Source organism: Mytilus edulis, chromosome 7 (assembly GCF_963676685.1).
Source record: "Mytilus edulis chromosome 7, xbMytEdul2.2, whole genome shotgun sequence".
NCBI lineage: Eukaryota > Metazoa > Mollusca > Bivalvia > Mytilida > Mytilidae > Mytilus > Mytilus edulis.
The window spans coordinates 9,045,203-9,065,111 of record NC_092350.1 but is presented as its reverse complement, the minus strand read 5'-3'; the positions used below and the strand labels follow the sequence as shown (position 1 = coordinate 9,065,111).

Genomic DNA, 19,909 nt, shown 5'->3' with positions numbered 1-19,909 from the left:
TAATGCCTTAGCTTTTACTTAGTTTTGTCAAAAAGATGTGTGTAAAATTTTTTTTTTTAATACGTCAATTTCAACATATTCAAACTTAAATCGAGAGAAACACAGCTTCTATAAGGGGATATATTTGTTTGTCTGAATTTACTATCCTATATTTCATTTATCGACATGATTATTTATGTATGTGCCTGTCCCAAGTCAGGAGCATGTAATTCAGTGGTTGTCGTTTGTTTATGTGTTACATATTTGTTTTTTCGTTCATTTTGTTTTATTTAAATAAGGCCGTTAGTTTTACATTGTCTTATCGGGGCCTTTTATAGCTGATTATGCGGTATGGGCTTTGCTCATTGTTGAAGGCCGTACGGTGACCTATAGTTGTTAATGTCTGTGTCATTTTGGTCTCTTGTGGATAGTTGTCTCATTGGCAATCATACCACATCTTCTTTTTTTTATATGAATAAGACTATATTCAAGAGGGCGAACGAATGTTTTTACATTTCAGTTTTAAGGGCCAATTAATTTCTCTTATCTTACCCTATCTTTTTACTTACCGAGTCTGTTACATCATTGTATGATTTCACCGGTGGTTCAACACAACTGCTATTCTCAACGGAACATGGATGATAAGGTTCGATCAAATCCCATTGGAAAATATAGTCAATCGAATGAACTTTTCCATTGATTGGGACGGTTTTATTTTCCATTCTTTGGATTTTGCTTTCTCTATCGATATATTTTAAATGCCCACCACTTATTACAGTCCAAGTAAAAATTAATCTACAACATGTATAAGAAAATCTAAAGTATGTACTGAGTTAGGGACTGTTCAATATTTATCAGATGGTTGGGCCGGTGCAAAATAGGGCGGGGCAAGCACTTTTTTTGTGAAAATATTTGGATGGGCAAGAACGTTTTTTTAAAATATTTAGTGGATGGGCCAGAACATATTTTATAGGAAAAATTTTGCTATCAATTTTATCGGTGTGTAGTAAATTTCTTTAGCGGGCACTCAAAACATGTCTCAACAAACTGGTAGCTTGTTTCATATCTGTCAATTTTAAGGATTTAATTAAGGAATAAAAAAGCTAGAATTTTCTGTTCGACTATCTTTTAAATTATTTTGACCTTATAGAATACCAAGTTGTTTAATAGTTTGGTGTTTTGCTGTTAAATTTATGGATTTAATTTATAATAGATAAGAAAAAAAAGCTCAAATTTTTAGTTAAGGCTAAATTCAGATAGTCAACTTTAAATTTTTTTATAACTTTTTCATATCAACTTGGATTTTCATTAAACTCTACAGCTATCTCATTTATATATTGATCTTATAAAAAGCCAGGTTGTTTGGTAGCTAGTTGTATTGCTGTTAAATTTATTGATTTAATTAATAGGAAAGAAAAAAAAAACTCAAATTTTCATGTTAGGAATAATTCAGAGTTTGGTGTTTTGCTGTTAAATTTATGGATTTAATTTATAATAGGTAAGAAAAAAAAGCTCAAATTTTTAGTTAGTGCTAAATTCAGATAGTCACCTTTAAATTTTTAATAACTTTTTCAGATCAACTTGGATTTCCATAAAACTCAACAGCTATCTCAATTATATATTGATCTTACAGAAAGTCAGTTCGTTATTTGGTGTTACAATTGCTGACATTTTTATGGATTTTATAAATAGGTAAAAAAAATAAAAAAATTTAAGTTTAAGCTGAATATATATAGTTATCTTTAAGTTTTTTTATAACTTTTTTAAATCAACATTGATTTTAATAAAACTCTACAACAATCTCATTTATTTATTGATCTTACAGAATGCCAGGTTGATTGGTAGTTTGGTGTATTGCTGCCATTCTTACGGATTTAATAAAAAGGTTTAAAAAAAGCTCATATTTTCAGTTTAGACTAAATCCAGAAAGTCATTTTTTAATTTTTTTACAACTGTTTTCAAATCAACATGGATTTTCATAAAACTTTGCAGCTATTTCATTTATATATTGATGTTATAGAATGCCAAGTTGTTTGCAAGTTTGGTATGTTGCTGTCATTCTTATGGGTTTAATAAAAAGGTTAAAGAAAAAGCTCAAATTTTCAGTTTTAGGTTATTTCAAGATATCCATCTTTTATTTTTTCCATAACTTTTTCAGATCAACTTGGATTTCCATAAAACTCAACAGCTATCTCAATTATATATTGATCTTACAGAAAGTCAGTTCGTTATTTGGTGTTACAATTGCTGACATTTTTATGGATTTTATAAATAGGTTAAAAAAACTAAAATTTTAAGTTTAAGCTGAATATATATAGTTATCTTTAAGTTTTTTTATAACTTTTTTAAATCAACATTGATTTTAATAAAACTCTACAACAATCTCATTTATTTATTGATCTTACAGAATGCCAGGTTGATTGGTAGTTTGGTGTAATGCTGCCATTCTTACGGATTTAATAAAAAGGTTTAAAAAAAAAGCTCATATTTTCAGTTTAGACTAAATCCAGAAAGTCATTTTTTAATTTTTTTACAACTTTTTTCAAATCAACATGGATTTTCATAAAACTTTGCAGCTATTTCATTTATATATTGATGTTATAGAATGCCAAGTTGTTTGCAAGTTTGGTATGTTGCTGTCATTCTTATGTGTTTAATAAAAAGGTTAAAGAAAAAGCTCAAATTTTCAGTTTTAGGTTATTTCAAGATAGCCATCTTTTATTTTTTTCATAACTTTTTCAAATCAACTTGCATTTTCATAAAACTCTACTGCTATATCATTTTTATATTGATCTTACTGAATGCCAGGCTGTTAAGTACTTTGTTTTTTTCTGTTATTTTTATGGATTTAGTTTATAGGTTAAAAAAGCTACAATTTTAAGTTTAGACTAAATTCAGATCGTCACCTTTAAATTTTTTTATAACTTTTTCAAATCAACTCAGATTTTCATATAACTGTACAGCTATCTCATTTGTATATTGATCTTACAGAATGCCAAGTTGTTTGATAGTTAAGTTTTAGGCGAAAAAGGCTGCATCAAAGTCAAAAACATGTCTGCCTATATTTGCTTAAAAAGACCATAATTTCTTTTTGAAAAGTAGAATTAATAAATGGACATTGATATTTGAGCTATAAACATGCCCTGTTATTAAAACAATAATTAGTAATTCAGCATATGATAATATGTTTACTAGTCCAAAAGTTATTGTCCCTTAATTTAAATTATTTCCTTTATTTAAAAAAAAAAATAAAATAAAATCTGTACATGTATATTCATACTGGTTTTAAAAAACAATAAAATGTATGGTTCTGATAGACACATAAATATATATATACATATGGAATGAACAAGCCATTGATTTCAAGACATAAAAATTTAATTTTTTAAAATAGAAAAAGAACCTAAATCATTTTTGATGGTCTTATAGTTTTAAAGGAACAAGGACTTTTTTCATAGATTATTTTAGATGGGCAAGGACTTTTTTCAGAATTTAAAAGGATGGTTATTAACTTTTTTTAATGAAATAATATTAAGAATGCACCGACCCGACCATCTGGTAAATATTGAACGGTCTCTTCAATAGGTATTGTTTAAAATCTGGATGATGTATGCATTATGCAATGTAAACGTATGAAAAATTATTTCAATAACTGAACGATCAAAGTTGACCAAAAGGGAATAGCAACATCCATGTAATAATATTCAAACGCCACAAAGAAGAAACAGAAACAAAAATTAGTATGCTTTCATTTTATATTGTAACTATTTGACTGGCTAATACGAAATAACGTGTCATTTGTAATTTTGGATGTTGTTGTTTTTTTCAATTGACAAGAGACGTGAATAACCTAGACAAATTGGTCCTCCGTATAAAAGACTTTCAGTATTACCAGGTAATTAAACCTGGTCGTATCTAAAGGCATACGAGTTAATTCTCTATAAAGTAGACGTCATGTAGTGTCAGATGAACACTTGTTTGTAATTATTTGTGAAAATAAGAGTGAATCTAATCCTACGTCTACATGCAACAAACATGCTAAATTCATATTTTGATTTGCATATCATTAACTCGAGTATAATAAAAATGAAGAAATTTTATAGAGACATCAATCTATGGAAAAACAAAGGTTTTAGAATTACCTATGGGCATGTCTAAATTCCCATGTAGAAATATCCTGTATATTTGGTTTGGCACATTTTTGGTTGAATACTGGAACGTTTGCGTTTATTTTACAGGAATAATTGAAGCTGTGTTCGAAATGATTTCCCTCTAAAACAAAAATGGTACATAAAGTAGTTGTAATTACTATGTTTAGCGCTTGTAATGAGTGTAATGTAGACGAGACGTTTTGTATGGCGTACTAGTTATGCTATTTGAATTTTAATTTACAGGTAACTGTCGATAATACCAACTGACTTTTGAAACTAAGAATACTTCAAAAGTAGGTTATAATATTTTAAATGTAATAAGTCTTTTTCGGAAATCCCGAATAATCTTTTTTTGGTTTTTATAACCCATAAATAAATTCAATAGTAGCATACCGTTGGTGGAAAGTCATAAATCGATTGAGAGAAAAATAATACGATTTACAAACTAAAAACTGAGGAAAACACATCAACTGTAAGAGGAAAACAACGAAACAATAGAAACACTAAAGTCCAACAAAATGACAATGCAACACACACAGAAAAGAACTATAAGATAACAACATCGTTTTTTTCTGACTTGGTACAGGACATTTTAAGACAAAATGGTGGGTTGAACCTGGTTTTTTGGCTAGCCAAATCTCGCGATTTCATGGCAATAATGATTACACAACATAATGTGACACATTCCCCATTTCCTTTCTCAATTTTATTAATTTTTTCATCGAAGGCTTCAACTATTGACAAACAACACTACTTTATAAATTGTTTGGTTGGTAAACTAATAATTGAATGGGGTTGATAAATCAGGCTTGCATTTATCTGTTGTAAGAATAAACCTTTCCCTTCTTAGCGTTAGATGATATTGTTTGACATTCATAAACAATTAATGCTGTCCTTTATGTCGATTGACCCTGGATGAACCTCATTCATAAAAAAACTCAAGTCATCTGATTTGCATGTTATGTTTTGCCATGATGTTTCTCGAACTAGATGTGAAACCGAACTTGTACTTCCATGAACGACATGACGTGTGCAACATGTGGATCAGGATCCGTTTACTATTCCAGTGCACCTGATATCACCCACGATTTCTTGTGTGGTTCGTTTGCCCAGGTTTGATTGGTTCAAAATGGCATATGACCAATGCCGCGACGTTAATTTCGTTTTGGGGTACAAACAATGAAATTAGCCATATAATTTTTGAGATTCTAAAAAGCCATATTCAACTTAGAACTTTTAAATTCTATGCAGAATATCAATGATAGTTTTCAATCCTGTTATCTATTTTCAGTGAGTTTTTTTGTAAGCTTGTTTCACTTTATCAGACGTTCAACTTGTGTTAGGAAAACAATTGGAACTTCTGTTAAGAACAAAGCTACTGTATAAATGATTTTTGTTGATCCTTTTGAGAATATCACAGATGCTAAATGTACCATCTAAATCTTGAATGGCAAAGTCAAGATTAACACTTAACGGGCTTCGGTTGTCAAATTCAGGTTCGCCGGTTTGACTCTAACTTTCGATCATGTTTGATTGAGAACTTACTACAATGTTTATCCAATTACATGTGTAAGTTCTACTATTTCTCGTCACTTAAGAAGGGCAGGTGAAAAGCTCATAAAATTGGAACGTCCGGTGATTAACCCTGTAATGCAAAAGCTAGAGATGGACAAGTTAAGATATCACTATTCTCTAAGGGCCATAATTTTATATTGTCGTAGAAAAAACGTTCTTCATACATACAATAATTGAATAATTGCAAAGAACAAAATGACCGAATTAAAAGCAGAATTGAAAAAAAATACCTTTATAATGTTTCAACTGCATAGATGCATGGACTACACCATACTTAAAATCTATTACAAAGTGTTGTTCGCCTTTAGGATCATAGTCTGGAGGCTTTCCTAAATCAGGAAACTTAAAACTGATCTCTATGTCTATTTCTTTCCAGTTAACATGGTTTGTCCAACGGATTGGCTGAGGACCAGGCTGGTTTGGGTCGATTGGTGTCGTTATGATCTTGTTTGTGTCTGTGTCTCTCAGTTTAGCTTCGGCATATGAGGTATTTACATCAGCAATTACTGAAAAGTATACATGATCGTATTTTCAAACAATTTGAATTTAAATCACGATATATGATTATCTTTGACCTATAATAGTTTACTTTTAGTTTTTACACATTGTGTCTTGATTGGAGAGTCGTCTCATAGGAACTCTTACCACATCTTCTAATTTATTATGATTACAAATGGATGGTAAGCAAAAAATTGTGTAAAATATGCATTGATTTTCCCCTGTTTATTCCGGGCTATCAATACAAATAATAATTATCATAACTAAATTTATTTTCTACATCAAAACTTACTGTTTTCACAGTGATGCCCACTAAATCCATGCCAGCAGTTACAGTTAGAAGCAAGATCATCTGTACAATTACCAGGAAAACAGCGGGTACTATCGGATCTCCACGAACAAGCCTCTGTTAAAAAAGAAAAAAATACTTTTGTTATTTAAAAATACAAATACATATGGCTGAAGTACATACCAAATTAAAACATTATATCATTGTGTCCCCTCTTTAATGATGGGATATACGCAGCAGCTTTGCAAATTGGACGGATTGTCTGCTTTATTGACCTTTTTTGTTTTATTATAAGCACATACTCCTCTTTTCTTCACCCTAATGTACGAAATCTAATATAGGATTTCGCTATATTTTTCTATAAATAAACTTTTTCTTATACTTAATAGAAAAATGAAATAAAAAAATGGGGTCACCGTTCATTTACGCTCACAATCTGCCTTCTAAAGAAGCATATATTTTTGTTAATGCCCTTTTTTTCTGTTGAACTTATAGGAGATATAGCGGTAATATCGAAATAAAAAAAGAACTAAATTACAGAAATCGCTTAAATTTTTACAATTATTTAGTTTATGTACAGCTTATTCGAAAACAACAATAACAACATAGGTCCCGAATGTGTTAAAAAAGATATTTCAATCTTAATGCTAAAAAATGGCATTTTTGCACCAAAGGGAGATAATTTGGAGCTTTTTCAATGATATCTACATTTTAAAAGTCACATGGGGCAAACACAAACTGATTTTTTGGAATGATTTTGGAATTGATAAAGTAACAACTACTAAAGGTAATAAATAAAATTTGTAATGAAAAATAAATGTTTAATTTTTTTCTGAAAATCTTATACCCGTGAGCCTCCTTAAGGACATTTAAAGCCAACACAATTATATGTTTTTATTTCCATTGCATTTTTATCAATATTAATTGCATTGAAATAAATACTAAGTAAGTTAAATGCTAGTTATGCATTAATTGATTTTTGTGTCTCTTGATCTAAATTCACGAAACACCTTCAAATGAAATAATTTTGGTATATTCTCTATTTTAATTTTTCAGAACAAAGTAAATTATGTCTATACATACTTTCGCAAGTTTTCCTGGTGGACAATGGATGTGGTGTATACGCTCTCCAATAAGACATGTCCTTTACTTCTCCTTCACAATATTCACAGTGATTATCTGCCGGGGTTTTACAGCGTCTGTGATTGCAGTGCGTTATTTTAGGACAAACTAAATCATAGCAAAATAAAAAGTACAAAATGTATACGTTATTTTTGAATTTACCACATTTTCTTTATTCTAGACAATAAAATATAAATGCTAGCAGATGCTTCAATATTAGTGTGGAAACGAGGACTGGATGAGTTACACTTCATCAAGTCCAACATGTAATGGTTCACAATTAACACATGGTTTGTTGAAGATATATTTTGTTACTTTTCTTTGTTTTCAAATAAGATTCAATACTATAGTGTTATCAACTGGCTGTTTCAGAATTGGCCCAGTTAAAGATTCGAGGTTATCTATATTGACCCGAGACTCGAAGAGTCGAGGGCCAATACAGCTGATATTGAAACTATAACAGGGCAAATACAGGAATAGCCAGTTCATAACACTTTTATTAAATGATTATAAGACAATAAAAAACCGGAAGTGAACGCCCCGTATTAGCCCAGTGGCCAATACGGCTATTTTTTCATATTGACCCTGTTTTTTCCGTTTCCAGACTCTAAGACCTTACAAAACATTGCACATCATTTAGCCTGTTTATCTAATGATTTTAGTTTTAAAAATATAAAACAAATGTTTTTATGCATAACGAAAGTAATGGAGGAAGAAAGTTGATACCGGAAGTAAACGTCCCGTATTGGCCCTGTTCGAAAAAACAATATTAACTCTTGATATATATCGACAGTGGAACGTTTCAATATTGCACATGCTGATTTATTCGTATTAGGGCTTATTTGCTCATTTCACTTATTAAAATGTAATAATAATTTCCCTCAAAATCACAGTATTGGTCCTATTTATATTGTTGTTATATGTTTATAACCATAAAGCTCCAATTTGTATGATGTGTCTGTATATGAACCATTTAAAGTTTTTGAAAATCCATGTCGGTCCATCATCGAACAACTTGCTCAATGTTTACCCACACTGGGACATTGCGGTTTCAAGTCTACGTCACCAGCTATGGCAGCCTTTGGTGTGTATTTACTAATTCCAATAATAAAATTACCTATTCCATATACATTTACCGCAAATATGTACAGGAAATAGCATACATTATATTTTTTTCTAATTTAGCGTCACTAATCTAATTTGCAAGACTTTCATTTTCACTGTGTAAAACGATTGCATGTATATATTTGTTTTGAAAGACGAAAATATATATTTATTAAAACATTAAAATTCTTCTCCAGTGCAAATGCTAGTACATGAAAATAACTCAGCAACTTGGCGAATTTTGATATTTTTTTTATATATTTTCATCTTGATTTTCCAGTCGTGGTTTGAACAACACACTTTACAAGTTTATCACAGACAACAGTTATGGTTATTTGTATTATTACCTACGACAAAAATAATGGATTTGTTGGAATGGAAACTTTAGTGTGTAATTTCCCGTGTAAAACTGATATATTTAAATCAAGGAAAGGATAGTTATAATGGTTTACATTTGATTAATTATAGTATTGCTAAGTTTCTTTTGGTAGATATCGGCAGTATAGTTAGAAAATTCTTGATTATTTAACAGGGAAAAACCATTATGTGGTTATAAAACATGTATTTTTATTTACTATATGACACTCTGTGAAGCGCACGGACTTGAATGTAGAGGAATTTTAAATTTAATTCTTAAGAACGTCCGTGTAGTATTTACAGCAGACCACCACCACAACCATATTTGTACATTTTGTAGCTGCTTTAATTTGTCGGCCGGTACAAGTTTCGTCTTGTTGTTGTACAAATACATGATTTTATTTTACTCACTTCTACAATAAGGTCCGTCCGAATAGAAACCGTCGTGACAACCAATACATTTGTTTGGTCTTGTGCAATGTCCACCACTATTTCTCTGCAGAGTTTGGTCACGCTTCTTTATAACATCATTTGTGTAGTCGATAAAACAAGCTTTATTTCTTATTTTGCCATCGCATATCGCTGTAATGACCAATTTAGGAATATAAAATCATGCAGCATTTAACACTTTTCTGCCAAATCATTTTAACCTTCTTTTAGCTTAAAAATCAAGTTGATATAATCTTAGAAACGTGATTTAAAAAAAGGACGTTTTGTGACAATTACAAAGTACGAATAGATATGAAGTGAATCTGTAATGTCAACTTATCCTGTCATAAAGCATTTGTAAAGAGGGAGATCGGAAAGGTACTATTTCCTTTATATCAACTTTGATATAACTGTTAACATCCACTTCATTTGAATTTTGGTGGATAGTTGTCTCTTATTTGCAATCAAACAACATCTCCTCATGTTTATATTCATGTGAGGGCTGCAAATAACGAAAGGTACACACTGTTTATATGTGAACATCAACAATCTTATACTGTGTTTCCCTATGTTCTGTAGCAAGACATTAATTTTCTAACGCATACGTCATTTCCACAATTTACTACTTACAAATACATGTAGACCCTATCTTGTTCTAAAAAGTAAACATATCTTTCTAGGAACCATTTTGTAAAACAGCTCCTAATGTTTCTCTGCTTTTAAAACGTTTATGCCGAAGTGTTCCTGATTTAGATGAATCTAGAATAACGCTTCAGAAGCATACATATTAAAAAAAGAGTTATTTTCATTTAGACAATTTTTCCTTTAAAAAAAAATAATGCAACATACCATATATGCATGCCTTGTTTGTTTTATCGTTGGACCATCCACTTTTACAGGATAATTTCGACTTCAGTACTGATCTAATAAAAATAATTAATTCTTGTAAAACAACTGATTACATTGTTGAAAAAGCTTTGAAAAGTAAGTTTTTTTTTAGAATTGTTCTGTCTTGATTTTTGGTTCTTTATACATTATGCATTAAATACAATGTTGTCAAAACTGAAAAAAGAACGTTTCAAGGCGTTATTTATCGAAACTTTCAAAACCGCTTTTTAAATGAATACTATTATATGAATTCGTAACTAGAAGTCACTCTGTATTCATACACAAGTTCTCGGTAGTAAAGCTTATTTGTTTATAGGTTTGTCATAAGGTTTCGTATATAAAACTTATGCTAAAAACTTGATAGGAATGGGATCGACACATAAATTATTGGAAATTTCCAAATTGAGAATGTCTGGAACCAAAATCTTAAACGTTTTCCGAAACCTCTTGATATTGTTTTCACTACCACATTTATAATCAATTCAGATACGTTTAGATCGACAATACATAAACTGAATTTGATGGATTATATTACTTTGAATTTTCGTTTAAAGGCTATAGCAATCATATCTTGAATCATTGCGTGATGCCTATTTCAAAACATATTACATCACAGCAAATTATCTACTATAGACGGTTTTATCGTGCGTATTGTAAATATTTTAAAAAGCCCGACCCACTTTGCGTTTTCAATATGAGATTTTGTGGTTGCATATTTTTCGCTAATGATTTGTAGACTCTATGGGAAAAATTTTGTCTATGATAAATATCTTTTAGTGATTTGCAAAAAGATTTATTTATTCACAAACAAACCACAATTTGATAATAAAAAAGCAATCGACCGGCTTAGAAAAGTATTCAATTAGAAAACAACATATTCAGGACGAAATTATATAAGTATGATGGAAAGATAAATCCTACTTTGCACTAGACAAACACTCTGTCGAGAATTTAACATGATACATGTAGTTCAAAAGATAACAATCCACGGAAAGACAAATCACTCAACCTAGAAACATAAGTATGACTTCGGGCAGACCATGTTCGCTCTTAGTCTTTAATGTCATGTGCTTAGTGGAGAAGCAGCAAAAAAAAAAAAAAAAAATTGGCAGTCTTAGATTTGATTCGACCGGAGATCGATACATAACCTCTCGTACTCGAACAAAGACGAAACGAGCGCTATCTGTATGTTACATAAAACTTTAGGGCCGAAATCTTTATTGAAGACTACGCTTTTTACATTTAGCTTACCGATAATATTTGTGTTAGCTAAGCTAAAAAAAAGTTTCCATTGATAAATTATGTACGTCTTTTAACCACGGCAATGCTTAACACTACATTGTTCTCTATGTGAGTTGCACAATATATAATCAATATTTTCTAAACAAACGTACCGATGTTTTGTACAACGACCCAATTTCCAGAAACTGCAGCTGACATGGTAATTTTGCACCTCATACCAAGTACTCTTTTCAACATTTTCTCTGTAAATTAAGAAGAAATATCTCAGTATTTTTGATAAACTGCACATTTAGAATCAATGTTCTGAAATATGAAATATTGTATACAGATGTTATAATATTACTTTTCATTCAAACCTTATTCGTTAAAGAGGGCTTTTTGAGTTTTTCTTTTTAAACCCCTAACAGTTGATTTAATGCATGTTCTAGCATTGTCTATTGTTAGTAGGGATATTAAATCTTCGCTATTCCAACGACAGCTAAATAAAACATGTCGTTTAGAGATCTTTTATATAATTTTAAAGTGTGTTGTGTTCAGTTTTCTTACTTTTGAAACCATGTAATAGCAAATTAATAAACCACTCTTGAAAAACGTTACCATTTTCTCCCATTTAATTGCTATTTTGAACGAGAATACGAATGACTCAAATATGTAAGTTAAAACAAACATAAAAAGGTCCTAAAATGTATATTCAACTTATTATTTACCAAAAAATGTAAGATAAAAAATATCTATATTCAATTAAACATTTACCAAAAATATCGAATTGGCAGTGTTCTCGATTTAAAAAAAATTGTAATACGACAAAACATGTTTTCCCATCCATAAAATGTGAAATATGTAGCAAATTAAATGTATTCAAAATATACTAGCTAGCACAGCTAACATTTGAATGTGTCTAAAATGGAACACATACATGTGCACAATAAGTGAAAAAGCAGTTTTGATGAATATTTGATGGTAGTTGTAGTTCCATCGGATTATATTTCTTCTTATTAAATTCTAATTGATGTTCCCCCCATTATTCGAAATTTCGATGTAAAACGTAAGTTCATCGAATTTGAACTTTGAAATAATTTAACATAAACCGCTGAACAAAAGTGTTTTATATAAACATGTGTAATCATAATTGATTCAATTGCAACTGTTTATTTTAGTTATCCTGAATTAATTTCCACTCTGTCTTACTTTAAGTAACTGTAAACTTTTGATTTTGACAGAAGAAGTAATCGTAAGATACGGTTAAATCGAAATTGATTCTTTAGATCACGAAAATATTCTTACTGTCCCTCTTGTAGATAAACTGGAGTTATTATCATTTTCCACCATGCTGAGTCAAACCAAAACGCTGACAAAACCGGAATAAAACATAATAATATTCCAATCAACTTGAAGATTCCAATCATCATACTTCATGCCAGTTAGAAATAGTGTGCTATAAGTATTTTAGCTTCATTTATTTTTTTGTAACTTCCTTGTTTCCATTCAGACCAATGAACTACATGATTGGCCTATCTTCTGTTAAGATAATTGCAAACAATTTTTGATTCTTAAAGAATCATTTATCAACAGACTTATGGTGAATTTAAATGCTCGATACTTTCTATTTGTAAATAACATGTCAGTTTAATGGTTTGGAATGATAGCCATATCATTTCATATAGCGTTTAGATGAAAATAAACTCAATGCCTTTAATAGCCGACTATACCGTATGGTTTTCTTGTTTTTCTCATTGTTGAAGACCGTGCGTTTTCTAAAATTATTGATACCAATTTAATTTTAATTTCGGTGGATATTTGTCTCATTGGCAACCAAACCACATCCACTTGTTTTTAAATGTACATGCTTGAATTTAATTTGATACACATAATGCCCGTTCCCTAAAATAGTCAACAACTGTAAAAGATGAATATTGGAAACAAGAAGTAACATATTTTTGCCATTAAACCATTCTAAAAACCTGATTAAATACTTACCCATATATCATACACTTATAGATAACAAGGTATAAACATAATAACATGCTTGCATTTTCAAAATGTTGGCAATACAATTTCAGTACTAATCGGTAAACTATAAAACAAACCCCGAGAGTGAAAATACAGGTTTCGTGTTCCGATAAATGATGGACAAATCCCTTTTAGAACATTTTACTTCCGAGATGTCTTTTTCTCACATGTCAAAGATAGGACTTTACAATTTTTGCTGACTGCCAATGGTAACACCCAGAAGTTTAACTTGGTTTGTTTACATTTAATAATTGTTTTGCATTCAAATTGATAATACGATCTTTTTTTGAAGTCTTAAATCATACCCGAAGTTTAAAGCTGTCGGCTCAAAAAACCTTTTTTGCCATTAATTTGAGTCAGTGGTCGTCTATCGTCTGTCCGCCTGTTATCTTTAACTTACATAAAATCCTTCCTTGAAACTTTATAGCCAAGTATTTCCATCTTTATTTGAATGATCCTAAGGTTATTTATTTGCGCTGAAGCAAAGGTGAAATACTACAAAAATATGATAAGTCACATTAGTTTTCACATACTTGAAAGAGTCAAAAGCATATTTTTTTTAATTTGACAACCAGACATTTGTGTTGAAGGCCGTACATTGACTTATAATGGTTTACTTTGTTTTAAATTGTTATTTGGTTGGAGAGTTGTCCCATTGGCACTCACACCACATCTTCCTTTATCTATTTCATTGCAAAAACAAATTCTGATTCATAAACATATATCATTTGTGTTCTAAAGCACTCTTCTTTTCTGATGTGATTGAATAAAAGGCTTATTGTTGACTTTGCTTCCCTTTAAAAAACCGAACACGCACAATAAAATTGAGAATGGAAATGGGGAATGTGCCCAAGAGACAACAACCCGATCATAGAAAAAAACAGCAGAAGGTCACCAACAGGTCTTCAATGTAGCGAGAAATTCCCGCACCCGGAGGCGTCCTTCAACTGGCCCCTAAACAAATATATACTAGTTCAGTGATAATGAACGCCATACTAATTTCCAAATTGTAAACAAGAAACTAAAATTAAAATAATACAAGACTAACAAAGACCAGAGGCTCCTGACTTGGGAGAGGCGCAAAAATGCGGCGGGGTTAAACATGTTTGTGAGATCTCAACCCTCCCCCTATACCTCTAGCCAATGTAGAAAAGTAAACGCATAACAATCAGCACATTAAAATTTAGTTCAAGAGAAGTCCGAGTCTGATGTCAGAAGATGTAACCAAAGAAAATAAACAAAATGACAATAATACATAAATAACAACAGACTACTAGCCGTTAACTGACATGCCATCTCCAGACTTCAATTAAACTGACTGAAAGATTATGATTTCATCATATGAACATCAGGCACAATCCTTCCCGTTAGGGGTTTAGTATCATACCATCATAACATATATGAGAAGAACATTACCCGTGTCATGCCAACAACTGGTTTTTCAATAAATGTGTTTAGTTCCGATGCAAAGACCCTATAAGTGAATCCATATTAACGCCAAAATATGCAATCTGTAATGACCTGACAACAGTATCGTAACTATATCCCTTCTTAATAAGTCTATTCAAAGGTTTTGTTAGTTTTTGAGGTGAATACTGACACCTTTGTGCTTTATAAAGAATATTTCCATAAAAAATTGGATGTGAAATACCTGAACGTATAAGAAGTCTGCATGTTGAGCTATATTTACGAATGATGTCCTCATACCGATGATAAAATTTAGTAAATGTTTTGACTAGTTTGTGATATCGAAAACCCTGGTGTAATAATTTTTCAGTAACACATAAATTTCTCTCGTTAAAATCTAAAGCATGCGTTATCCATCTCTAGCTAAGGGATTAAATTGATGTTAACATGAATACAGATTCAATGCAAATCGATGATTCATCATTAATGTTTCTTAGCTGATGTGGACACAATTGACTCTACTAACTGCTTAAAGCGAATTATTATATCACTTTTTCACTTTAATTGATGATTGAACAAAAAAAAAACATACTCATTTTTATGTATCTCGTACCTAGTGCCCTTTTAAAGTATATATGTAAGATTGTTTGCCTTCAAAGTTAAATCTATTAGAACGTTAGTGATAAACATGAAAGAGAAAGTTTAAAGGAATTGATTTACTGGTAAGCTTAATACTATATAAACATTAGAATTGTAGTAAGGCCACACCAATTTGATTCCTTGTTCGACGGACCCGCCCGCACCTATTTTTTTCAAAACAGAATTTTTTTATTTTTTCTATATTCCCGCTTCCCGCATCCGGAAATGTAATCATGTCCATTTATGTTTATTTTTTTGTAAAGATATCAACATTTGTTTTTAAAATCACAGTCTAACCTGTATATAACGATTTTAAACATAAAAGCACCCCACCACACTTTGTAAATTATATCTGTGAGAATATTTGTTTCAGCATGAAACCTGTTTATCCAAATAGGGAGTACTCCGGTATAAATTTATAACAGCGGATACCTGTAAAGAACAAAAAAATGTTTACTTCCCCCCCTACTTATATTCCCTATCAAAAAATATTCGTTGTTAGAATAAAGTACAAAGAACTTCTGAAGGATTTGCATTCAACTGCAATTATATTGTATGCTGGCGAAACAAAACTATCCATAGCCGCTGCATGTTTATGCACCTGTCCTGATTGATTGAGGGGTCTGTCGTTCAGCAGTTATTGTTTGTTGCTGTTGTTCATTGGTATTTTCCCGTTTGGATATACATGATATATAAATTAGATCGTTGGTTTTCCTGTTCGAATTGTGTACGCTAATATTTTTGGGGTCCTTTATAGCCTGCTGTTTGGTCTGTATCAAAGCCCTGTGTAAAAGGCCGTACTTTGACCTGTGTTTGTTATTATCAGGTTGAGAACAACCCTCCCTCAGACAAGGGGTCAGTTTACTGATGTAGAAAAGAAAATAGAAATACCAAGGATTTGTATAGTTCTTCTATACAAGATCTTTGAAAACTGAGAATTTTGTACTCAAAAAGAGGAGAGTTACATCATATTTTAAACAACTTTTTCTAAAAGAGGGGTCCACTTATTTTGAATAATATTAAACTGTTAAAGTAAATGTGTTAACTTGGTTAAAGTCCAGGAATATAACAAAATTCTTGGACATGTTTTGACCATTTAATACCAGATAGATATATAGTTCTTTGAGAAAATATGAGCTCTTTTGTACAAACAAATATATTATAACTTATATTGATCCATCATAAAACATGTAAAAGGGATATTTATAACATTAAGGGGTTGTCCCCAAACTGATTATGACTTGGTTGGAGAACTGTCTCATTGTCAGTCACACATACATAGACCAGATTTAATTATTTCTTGGTGAACAGGGAAAAAATACTTCAGAAATTAAAGAAATGTCAAAGTACAAGTGATAAATCAAGCTTTAATATTGTCAAAACCTACTATTTTATGTTTACAAAAAAAAATTATAATCGCTCGCCTTTACTTTTCAAGCTTCGCCCCAAAAATTTGCAAATTAAATATTTTTTTATTAAAATTTTCAAATCGCTCGCTCGCCCCAAATTTTGGAGTCCAAAAATCCGTAGAACAAGAAATTAAATTGGTGTGGCCTAATATCGGGATAAACATTTGTATAGTATATATATGTTTAAGTTGTATCACACATATAACCCATAATGATACACTTGTTCAATTTAATACGACGCGTTCCCTCGCGGAAAATTTTAAAGAATAAATAAATGTTTAACAGGTGCATGTTCACAAGTCGTATTTTCCATTTATTTATCAAAACGAATACAAAAGCACCGTCAGCAAATAGCCTTTTAATCAGTCAACATTTTTAGTTATTCTTTACGATTCTTCTTTTCTAGTTATTTTCTATGTGCATTGAATTTGCATCATGTCTTCCTAATTATGCTATTGTTTAATCACTACGTCTTTTCTTATTTTAGGATAAATATCAACTGCCTGATTAAAAAGGTTAAGAACTTCTGAACTGTTCCTGTTTAATTTATTCACAACTTTGAAAGTCTATTGATAATTTAGAATAACGAATCAAACTTATCAATGTTGAGACAAACGTAACGACGGTAGTGGTATTTGAGGTCAGGCTCATTAAGGTGAGTTCTAACATAAAGAGGTCATATAGTATTTTAAAAAGAAATAATCAGGGTTATACGTTTTGTACATGTACAGAGAAACATTTATTGCTTTCTATGACATTGATATATATTTGTACTAATAAAAGTTATCTCGTTATGTGACATTCAAATTTGTTGTTGCATTATAATTTTCCTTTTGCTTAATTTTCCAAGCATCTTTTCTAAATTCTAAAGTATAAAATGAAATTTTCTACATTTCAGCAGACAATAATATTGCTAGCAGTTTTGTATCGTATTTATAATTTTATAAGTGCCGTACTTACAATATGTACCGTTTATCAAATTCTTCCAAATTTCAATCAACAAACATACAACACACCTTTAAATATCTCCTTATATTAAAGAATACTTGAATTATACTTGACTTTTTTTTTTTTTATCTTACTTGTCAATTTATTTTTAGGTTTTATATTTTTTTAAAAGATCGATTAACTTTTGTAAATCCATATTGCAATACACTTAGAACTTTTAAAATTTAAAATACGGAAAACATATATCGTTCGTGCAACAGAATATTTTAGAAATTATTTTTCAAATGTAAATAAACAACAAATTGTTATACATGTAATACTAAATTTTAAACTACTTGCTCAACTTATTATAACCCACGTAACGAAGTTGCGGAGGGTATAATGTTTTTGACCCGTCCGTCCGTCAGTCCTGTTCTTGTTATCGCAACTTCTCTGAAACCACACCACATAATTTAATGAAATCTTTTTAGATAATAAGGATATACTGTGTAGATGTGCATATCATATCGACAGGATATTATGATTCAATTTTATTCCCAGGAGTTACGCCCCTTTGAACCTATTTGCCCCAATATGATACTGCAACAGTTTGTCATCGCAGTTCCTCTGAAACCTCTCAACAGAATTTCATGAAACTTTGTAGATAAGGACATACTATGTAGATGTGCATATCGACAGGTAATTATAAATCAATTTTATTTCTAGGAGTTAAGCCCCTTTGAATTTATTTGCTTCAATATACTACTGCAGCAGTTTGTCATCACAACTTCTCAGAAACAACACAACAGAATTTCATGAACCTTTGTAGATAATGAGGACATACATTGTACTATGAAGATGTGCATATCGACAGGAAATTATGATTCAATGTGTTTTTTTTAAAGAGTAATGTTATTTGTCCTTTGCCAATGTGGGGGCGTGGGGTATGTGAACGCGCTCACTAAGGTTCTTTAGTATTAGGCTAATTTCCCGATGACTTCTGTTTTATGATATTATTTTCTCTTGACAAACACCATTTAAATCAATATCTTTGTTCACTGGACCGTGAAATGGAGGTGACAACTCTATTTTATAATACTTTATGTGAAAATACAATAATTTGATTGGCTAATACGACGGTGTTTAATTATTCTATCACATGGCTGAGCGGGTGAACAAAAACTGATGGTGATTTCAGATGCTCAAGAAGGGTAAGCACATCCTGCTCCACATGTGGCACCCGTTTAAAGATACTACCAACAGTACAAGTTCTGATTTGATTCTGGATCTTAACTATCATCGATTTTGACTTGGATGTCGTGGTATTCTCTGATTTTGGTTTACTGTTTATTATTTACACAATTGAACGTCCAAGTCGTAATAAAGATTTTGAAGATTAATATATAATTTAAAATTGAAATTGCCTTTATAATCCTTACTTTGAGTAGTCAAATATTGCAGTGTACAAAAACACCACTCTCAAGCTTCTGTTATATGAGTGTTTCTTTGTAATTCAACCTTCAAAGCACGTAAACGCATTTCATGTTAACCTCTCTGTGTCAAATGAAAATTAACTACCTTAATAATATAGGCAATTATAGATTTATTACCTACATATTTTGAGAGTTGAACTGTTAAGGATAAAACATTTTAATCTTTATTACGACTTAGACGTCCAATTCGGTAAGTACTCTCTTATATCAGTCAAATTTCAAGTTTTAATGAAGAACACACTTTTCAAAAGGCAAGGTGATGGATTGTCAATACGATGCAGTGAGATAACTATAGTAACGTAACTCTTCAAGTCATTCGGGTGACAAAATCAAGTACATGTACTTTAGGTGTTTACATTGATTAAAATATATGTTGATATCCCAACTTCT

The 19,909-nt window shown here is 30.8% G+C and overlaps 1 long non-coding RNA gene across 1 annotated transcript; it reads right to left on the bottom strand.

The window, feature by feature from the left end:
• Positions 1 to 554: 554 nt before the first annotated feature.
• LOC139529869 (uncharacterized) lies at positions 555 to 6,205 on the bottom strand. The gene is made up of 3 exons (XR_011665913.1): positions 5,936 to 6,205; positions 4,122 to 4,251; positions 555 to 774 (listed from the first exon to the last, which is right to left on the bottom strand). It is a non-coding gene; the product is annotated as an uncharacterized lncRNA (long non-coding RNA).
• Positions 6,206 to 19,909: the final 13,704 nt, after the last annotated feature.